The sequence below is a fragment of the Glossina fuscipes genome, unplaced genomic scaffold, assembly GCF_014805625.2.
Source record: "Glossina fuscipes isolate IAEA_lab_2018 unplaced genomic scaffold, Yale_Gfus_2 0, whole genome shotgun sequence".
Lineage (NCBI taxonomy): Eukaryota > Metazoa > Arthropoda > Insecta > Diptera > Glossinidae > Glossina > Glossina fuscipes.
This window is the reverse complement of record NW_023998414.1, coordinates 39385983-39395700: the sequence shown is the minus strand read 5'-3', so window position 1 is coordinate 39395700 and position 9718 is coordinate 39385983.

Sequence of the window (9718 nt, the reverse complement as noted above, 5' to 3'; positions counted from 1 at the left end):
AAAATCAAAACAAATTCTACATCGAACCTGTCAATAGGTCCAACCCGAATAGATTCTTTTGAGCCTATGCTGGCTATAGTGAATGCATCCGCAAATACAATAGGAGACCCCGGCATTGCATCAAAATCTTTAGAAAAGAAGTCTTCGCCTTCGAGAGCAAAATTGCCCACACAAAGAGGTAAACAAAGATCTCCGCAATCTCGTGACTTTGAATTCTCATCTTTCTCGATTCAACGACCATCTCAAAATCGTTTAGCTAGAAGCTTTACTACAGCGCGAGCTTATCCACTCGAAAAATTTGACAATATGGATGATTTAAACAGAAGCTCACAAATTTATCATCGTTTGCAACAGGAATCTACAAGAAATTACAATATCGAAAATGACCTGAGTAAAACAGATAAAGAATATAGAGAAAAGGGGCATATTTCGCCAACAGCACATGAAATTCCATCGCAAAGAGAACAATTGCAAGAATTTGCAAAACGCAAAGGCTACTCAATTCCATTGACTCAGTCCGAGCAAAGAAGATTTAACAATTCCTCTGATCATGAGCATGTAAGAGGCGACACATCGTTGCCAGATAGAAAACATAATGAGAGCTACGTAGCCCGTATGGCATCCGAAATAATGAAATTCACTTCCTTTGCAACATTAGAAAATACATCGGCACAGCAGGACGAAGTGAATTTCGCAAAATCCAAAGAGTCTCAAATATTTGCAATGCATTGGGCACCATCGCAAATGTATAAGAATGAAAGCATATTCCAAAGACCGGGCGGAGAGATGTACATAAAATCAAGACCATTAAGAACTTCTGCTAGCCGGCAAATGCATAAGCGAGAAGACGTTCCGGCTATGAGCTGCAGTGATTCTCAGACTTCTTCATTCAGATCTCCGCGCAAATCAACTCCTTTTGTCTATCAGAGTAGTTTACAGAAGCATAAGCAAGAATTGTTTTTGAAATTACAGCAACGAGCGGCACGATCGACAAAATCTAGTGAGTCTGAAGTTTCCACAGTTTCTCAAAATTCTACATCAAGAATGCGAAGAACATTGCGGAAAATCGGCGAAAGTCATGTTAGTTTGCAAAACAAGATCTCACTAGAGAGCACATTACCTTCTAGTGAAACTTCCGTAAAAGGTCGCGGAAGCTCCCAGAATTCTATAGCAAAGTCACAATCAACGTTGCCGAATATACCTGAAGTTAATGTCAATGTAGAGAATGAACCATTAGCGAGAAACATGTTCGCTTCTGCTGGAACTAAGTCAAATAAGAAGCCTGACGCCCCGGACGATGACGCGAAGAAAACTTAAAACATACACGCACAAACATTTTCACACAAATTTCCTTTCGCGACCTCCAAATCAAAATGTATAATATACATACAATGTGCATATTTGTCATGACTGTACACTGTATGTATGTTATAGATAAATGTATAGAAATTTTTTTAGCTTTAATTATATGAAATGTTTTTATCAATAATTTAGAATGTTTTTTATTTCTTCCAATGATTTTCGCTTCTCATTGCATTGAAAGAATACAAGACGGGCGGACAGACAGACGATCTTAGATTGAATTAGAAATTGATTTTAAAGCGGTATAATAGAAGGTGGATCTGTTCCCAAGGATCTGTTCTCTATATTGTGTACATCCGCATAAGCTTAATCTATTCTTGTACGACAAGTCTTGTAGAATATAAAAAACAGCACAGGTCGAATACAGTCCATCCGGAAAACAGTGCATATATTAATATGATAGTTGACGTAAAATTATACCTGTCACTTGCGAGAAACTTATGGAATATGCCAAAGTATGGATTCATTGATGTGGATGTGAGAAATGTAAAATATTATAAAATTATTCTTCTCTCTATTTTTATCTATTTTTTTGTCTCTAGCAAGTAAAATTTTCGAAATTGCCAACAGAGCTATAAAAAAAAAATTCTATTTAATTAGGTGGATTTAAGCAACCGCTAGATATTGGGTGGGTAGTCGAATACATACGAGAAACGGAAATGACGAACGTTGTGTGAGAATCAAGAACGAGAATAATTGCACTTAAAGGTACTTGGATTTAATTACTATTCGCTTGGTGAGATTTTCATTAGCGCATAGAGGATATTAAGCGGCTCTAGGAAATTCTACGACGCTAAGAAGAACAGCAATCATGCTATAAAAAGATCTTATATGGAACAGTGTTTAGTGAATATGCCGGCTATAGAAGTTCGTATAGTCATTTCGAGGAAAACAAACCATAAAAACATTGCTCAAGTTATAAAATGAAACGAACACTGAACACATGAACACATATGAACATATGTACTAACATGCTCTCTAACCTGGCAGATACGTGCATATCTACTTATATATAGAAATCTCATATATTTGTGTTCGTCCAGGCGTTTTTTTTTTTTTTTTTTTTTTTTTTTTTTTTTTTTTTTTACGCTTTGTTCTCACGAGAGCATGTGAATTTTAATAAGTACACTCAGAAAATTACGAATTTACAATTTCAAACCAAAATTAATAATAAGTTCTCAGACATTTTCACAAAAACCGAATGTATGTAAATTGTATTCAAAAAGTCATAGAAAATCTTGTTTTAGATCACAAGCGCAGCTCTTCTAGTTTTGTCCATGTGCATGGATGGATGGGTACTTCTTAATCGTTTTTTTTTACTTTCTTCAACAGCTTGCATTAGCAACGAAAGCATCTCCATAATTTGATATTGTGCCAGCCAGAGTTTTCCCTTCGGTGTTATTTTGATCAAATCCTGACTGTTTAGCTCAGTTGGCTTCCTCCCTTTCGACGGCGCGGATAATTGTGAATCTGTCGCCATTGGCTATTTTATAAAATCTCCAGGCGTGCGTGCGTGCGTGCGTGCGTGTGTACGCCGAAAAAAAAAATAAAAAAAAATAAATAAATAAATAAATAAATAAATAAATTTGAAGTAAAGTACAAAGCTCAGTTGAAAATTGTGAAACAAAGAGACATCTATTAAACATACAAACACAAACAAAAAAGCGTATTATGTTACGGCTTTGCCTGCCATTCATGCACATATCCATCTGGATAAAGCGACATTCATTTTCGTAAATATGTCAAACGACAAAAGAACATTTTAGCAGCGATACCGATTGAGTTTGGCATTTCATTTTATGTGCTTGTGCTTGTGCTTGTGCTTGTGCTTGTGCTTGTGCTTGTGAACTTGTACAACTACTTCTTTTTTCTTTTTTTTTTTTTTTTTTCTAATTTTCGTTTATTTCCCAATCTAGGCATAACAGCAGAGCCACCCCGTAAAGGCATTCATGTTGTTGGTATTCATATGTTGCGTGTATTCGGTTAAAACTATCATAAAAGCAAATGTGTATATACATACGTATATATATTAGTAAAAAAATAAGGATGCGTGTGCATAATGCCCTGAAATTTGTCGAACAGTTAATAAAAACATTATGTAACAAGGAAACCGTTATATTCTGCAATTACCGTATATACAATACTTGAATTCTAAAATAACCCAAAGATATATAGTACATTGTATCGCATCTATCGCATATCCCATACATTTCACATCGTACATACGGTTCATACAATTTGATAGCATCCTGTAACTTAAGCTAAAGACCATAAATGCATACAATCTGCGTCATAGATAATTGACTTTGCTTTACTTCCCCAGTTGATCGTGAGCTTGTTATCCATGATGCCGAGTGGCCCGGTAGGCAAGAGTCTCCCGTAGCAATTCAATAGTCGCGGGTTCAAACCTCAAGAGCGGTAGGGTTTCTAATACAGCTAAGAAAGCCTTAGATGCCAATGCTTTAAGACTTGACTCTTACAATTTATTCTCGGGCTAATTTTATAATAACAATAATAACAATAATAACCTTGCTGCTACATCTCTTGCTGATTGACTTGGATTGTGCTGCAACATTGCAGAAAAGGCGAAAAGATGCTTAAAATCGATTCGTCCTTTAAAATCAGCTAAAGTAGCTTCAGAATGAAATTTGACAAACCAATTTCACGCCTTCACTGTATACACTTTAAATTTTTTTAACAGTCGGCCTAGCACGACGAATGTGCACCTTTTCACTTCGTTTCAAGGGTTATGAACGACAATTTCAAAAGAAGTCCACCATACCGGGAGGTGGTTTTCAGAAAACTAATTGAACCGTTATCCATTTTTTGTGGCAATAAATATATGTTTCGGCCAGTGACTTATCGTAGGTAAACACGAAAACGAGAGACTCAAAAATCGAGTTTAAACTGGCCTTCGATTTTGAGATGCGCAAGACAATTTTGAAATTCACTTTGATGCTCTAAAATTGCGGATCTACAATTTCGAGACCGAAGGAAAAATGATGTTTGTGATATTTGTGGGCGGAACGGTCGATTTTCATGCTTAAACGGATTGTTACTCTAGAAAAAGTTTTTGAGATACATGAACATGACGAAATCTCCGATGTAGGTTTGTGTGCGCTAGAAATAATTCGGAGAAATTTAATACACTACACGTTTTGTGTAAACTAAATAAACATACCCCTCAGGTGTGTTATCTTTGCTCGATGTGTACACCGTTCGCTTTGCCTTTACATGTTATTACAGATGTTGTATAAGATTTCCATTTCATGTTTATTTTGAATTTTTCGTACCCACCATCGAAAAATGAAGGGCATATTCATTTTATCAAAACGTTTGCGACGCGCAAAAGGATGCTTTCGCGATCCTACAGAGTACATATATTCTACATCAAAATCGGATTCCGAAACAATTTAGACATGTTCGTCTGTACTATGTCTGTTGTAAGCATTCTCTTGGCCGCGAGGCTCTCTTGCGAACGATCACGTGAACTGAGAACACCTCTGTTCTTGAAAGGGAACAAACTCGTTACTCAAAAACTACACAAGATAAATCTACAAAAGTTTGAACGTGTATTGTGTGGGTGATGCTGTACTATCTATCCGAAAATGGGCAAAATTGACTACAACTACCCACTATAATACCATATCAAAGTTTAGCCTATTTTTCAATACTTTTATAACGCACAGAAACTAGCTTCAAAGATCTTACAAAAAAAATATGGAAATTTTTAGGCAGTCACAAATTCGGAACACGCTTAAGCATGTCCGCCCGTTCATCTGTCTATCTGCCCCCCTAACCGTCTGCCAAACTGTGCACAATCTGCGGTAGACATTCTCCCGTTTGCAAAAAAGAAAATATCGCCTATAAATATGCAAAAGTTTTCGAAAATGACGCAAGCAGGGCGAAGCTCACGCCTACAAAGCGCAAACAAAAGTCCAATAGAAATTATTGAATCCCTACGTGAATTATATCGCAATTCTATATATATTCTTTTTTTTTTTTTTTTTTTTTTTTTTTTTTTTTAATAAGGCCCTCAAAGAAAAAATCCTCGCAATGCAACCTCGTTACTTTTAATTCAAAAAAAAAATCAATCACTTTGTTAAAGACCGAGGGTTAAAACAAGTTACAAAAGGAATAATGTAATTTCCTGTTGCTGGAGATGTAGAAAACAAACAAACAAACAAACAAACAAATCTCTCTCCATTCATTTACTGCAACGAAACAGACTAGAGTTCATTTTCCAATTTTTGTTTTCAAATTAAAAATCTCTTCTTCTTATAGAAACGATTCCCTTAATTGTATCAACATCTGTAGCATTGATTGAAGCATCTTACTCCTATCTATGTACTTGAAGTTATTGGCGAGAGTTTCGTTGGTAGTACGCTAACTGAGTATTAACGAGAAAATTATATTCGGTTACAACCGAATCTTTTATATCCATCGAGATGAGACTCTATAATATTGAATGGGCGTGGCTGACTTTTTTCTTTTTTTCAGAATAAATGAGTAACAAGCAAAAAACATGAGAAACAAAGGTGTTCGCAGTTTTTTTACATAGATATGTGGGCGCTGTAGGCGTGTTCTTCAAATTCTTTTGCAAGTTCGCAGGTGATATCTTAATGGTTGCGAACGGGGAAATGTTTACCATAAAAGCTATAGAGTTGCGTAGACGAACATATGAACACGATGAATAGACGGACATGCTTACGTACATTTCGAACTTGAAACTAGCCAACAAATTATATACTTTATGAGTTTTTTTTCATTTCGGTTGTACGCGACATAAAAACTTTGACTACAACAATTTTTTATTCCTTTCGAAACACAGAGGTCCTTTCAGTTTACGTAGTACAGCGGGTGTCTCCTTCGATCGATTTGTTCTATTTTTAATGTTAACCTGCGTGCAAGAACTCCTAATGTTTCTGCCAAATTCAAAGTCGATAGCTTCAGTTTTTTGGCGAGGAGAATGTTTACAACGTATATTATACCGACAGACAGATAGCCACACTGATAGACGGATTTCGTGGCGTCTCTTAAGTTTCCTTGTGGACGTTGCAAACGTTTCAACAAAATGAAGATATTCCGCATCCTTCGGCGATGGATATCAAAATCCATTTTAAAATATTTAGCAAAAAATGTCCTACCTTCAGGCACGCATTTCATAATTATTTGTTGTCTATTTTCAGACGTCTATTTAAAAAATTTGCATTGTCTACTTTTAGACGCAAATCGGTTTCGAAAAGCGATAAATCCTCTACTTCTGAAAATATAATTTAATTTTCACTATTTTTATGCTTTCATCATGTATACATCTATTTTCATTATTTACTTTGTAACTGTTAAATAGCATCGATTCTGTGTACGTTTAAAGGTATATATGAAAATATGGGAGATAATCGACTTCACCCTTGTCCTCTGTTCTACTTGACACACTTAAAATTTTATTGAAGAGAAATTTTAAAAGACCTGAGTAAAATGATAATAAAAGCAAATTATCTGAACGACAGTGAATAGACAGTGTATGTATATACATGTATACATACATATACATGCACGTATAAATATGGATGTGTGGACATCATGTATGGAGGTAATTTATAAATATTGATTAAATAAGGCAAGCTATGGATTAATTTTTTTATTTCTATATATATTCTGTATATATATGTATATATATATATATATCTATGTTTCTAAGTATATTGTGCAGAATTTGCACGTATGTATATTCGCAAAGTCCACTCTATATATTCACGTACATATATAATTATTGATTTTTCATTAGATCTGGTAGTTGGGTAGGTGTATGAATTTATTAAATTTAATGGTAGCTTTTAGAGTAAGGTACATATATTGAATTATATATACATATGTATACAGCCATGTCAAGCAGAGTTACCAAATTTTAACTGAAAGATTTATAGGAAAAGAACAAATATCGTATAAGAGGTTATAATATCTTCCATTTTGGAACTTATAAATAAGCGAATACGCTTTATTACCTCCTTAAGGCGGTACACCGCAAAAGCAAGTTTTCGCGAATTAAGATGATTTTCTACATTTTAATCGCTTAATCGTTTAGTAAGGCTTATATTAACCTCAATCGTTATGAATGAGTCGTAGATTGTTCTATGGCTTTCACTCAACAAATTTACACAGAGAAGCAATAGAGAGCTTGTTTTAAACTTGAGTTGCATCTTTTTGATGAGCTAGGAATTACTAAAGTGACTAATCAACTTATGTGAAAGCGAATCAATTCGCATTGCGGCTTTTAAGAATAGATTTCTATTTTCAAAACCAAGATTATGACGTGGAGTTAAATGCAAATTTCTTATTCAATTTTTTGTTTTCTTGTTTAATTAATTAATTTATCATCATTTAATAAGGTGTTTTTTTTTTTTCTATATTCCTGTGGGTTACAAACAAAATAAGAAAATTAATATATTAGCAATATTGAGACATTAGACATTAAAGGACATATCGGATGTCAGTCGATAGTCGGAACTATTTTTGTGCACAAGTCTTAAACGACTTTTAAGGAAATTTAATAAAAATATTTAGCACTTTATCTTCTTTTAAATCGAGATTATCAGTTTGCCATATTCGTTCATAGCTATGAAAAACAATTGAAACTGAAACCTATTTACAAAGTGTAGATTATGGTCTGTTCTAAGCTGCACTAAGCAAACTGTCGCGTTAACATTTAGTTTCATAGATCTCTTAACTTTGTTGTCTATATGTATATATATATGTATATATATATATGTTGTAGTTACTTCACTGAAAAGAGAGAGGAGTATAGTAATAAAACGAAAAGGCAGTGAAATTATTTACATACCCACACAAATCGCAACTGGTTGGTAAACTCAAAAAAGTCTAAAAATGTAGTTAAAAATGTTTGTGCTTTTTTGTTTCACATATTATCGTCCCAAGGTTAAATTTATGATATATACATACACACAAAAACACAAACACAAACACACACACACATTTATTCATTCATTTACATTAGCAGGAAGTAAATGTGCTCTTCTTCGCATTGCTATTGCTGCTTCCGGCGAAAGAAGGAAGGCCCGTGTGTTTATTTTTATAATTTGTGAGCTGGTTATTGCCAGTCTTGTTATTATTATCTTGTGTACTTTATTATCATATTTTATGAGATTTTTCTTCTTTCTTTCTAGATAAGTTTTGTGAAACTCATCTTCTTCATTACTAAAATGAAGTGAGAATAACTTTTTTCTTTTTTGTTTGTTTTCCTCCTTAATGGCTTCATTTACGGTTAATATTTAATTTGTTTATCTTTATGAAAATCAGATATTATTGGTAAAGATATCGCTTTCTTCTTGCTTTCGGAAATCTGATAAATTCACGGATTTAGCAAATCTAAGGTTAATCTTGGATTAAAATTTGAGGCCGGACACCAAACCTTGACATATCAAGGATATTGCAATAATATGCTTTATTAAAAAACTTATGATAAAGCTGACTGCCATATAAGTTGACCTATGATACGCGTCACTCGAATTATATATGTCCAACGCCCAAAGCGATTAGCTTACTTGTTATATTTAAAATAACTTTCTATGACAATTGGACATAAGACAATGCCTAACAACGACCGTTGAATAATAAACCTTTTTTAAAATTTACTTTATCACTACTTCTACCAAATGCGTCAAAAGAGAGGTTTATTTAATAAATTACTTATAAAACAATTTTTGAAATTGTTTCTAACAATAATTTTTTGTCAACCAACATTTTGGCTTTTTATTTAGCGGCATTTTAATATGAGATTTTAGCTTAGCAATCTTGTGCGATTTCTCTTCTTTTTTTTTTTTAAGAAGAATGCAACCATGGGTTGACAGAATTGTTAAATTCTCGCAAGAGAAAGACTTTAACGGCGGGAAATGTATAACACAATTTTAGTCGGCTTTTGGTTGGTCGTGGTTTTCGATGCAGGAGGAGGAGGACTGCGTTGAAAAGACAAGGAATGTTGTGCGATTTTTTTTAAGGGAAAAAGTTTTGGTGGGGGTTACGGAAAGAAAAAAAAAAGCAATTTTCTAAAAAACGTGAAATTACGAGTGAAAAAACTACACGGATCAAGAAATTTGCTTTGAAGATTATTTATATAGAAAACACCCAAGAACTTGCTAATAAAAAAGAGACAAGTCCAACACTATTTATTAGCACATGTTGTTTTTCATTATTATTTTTATTTGTAATCTGAAAACGGCATTCAATGTTATCTAAAATGATTCTATATACATGAACAGTCAACAAGTATACCCGGCATCTATCATAAGAAACACCACCATTTCAACTGTTGATACTTCAACACAAGCTATACAACCTC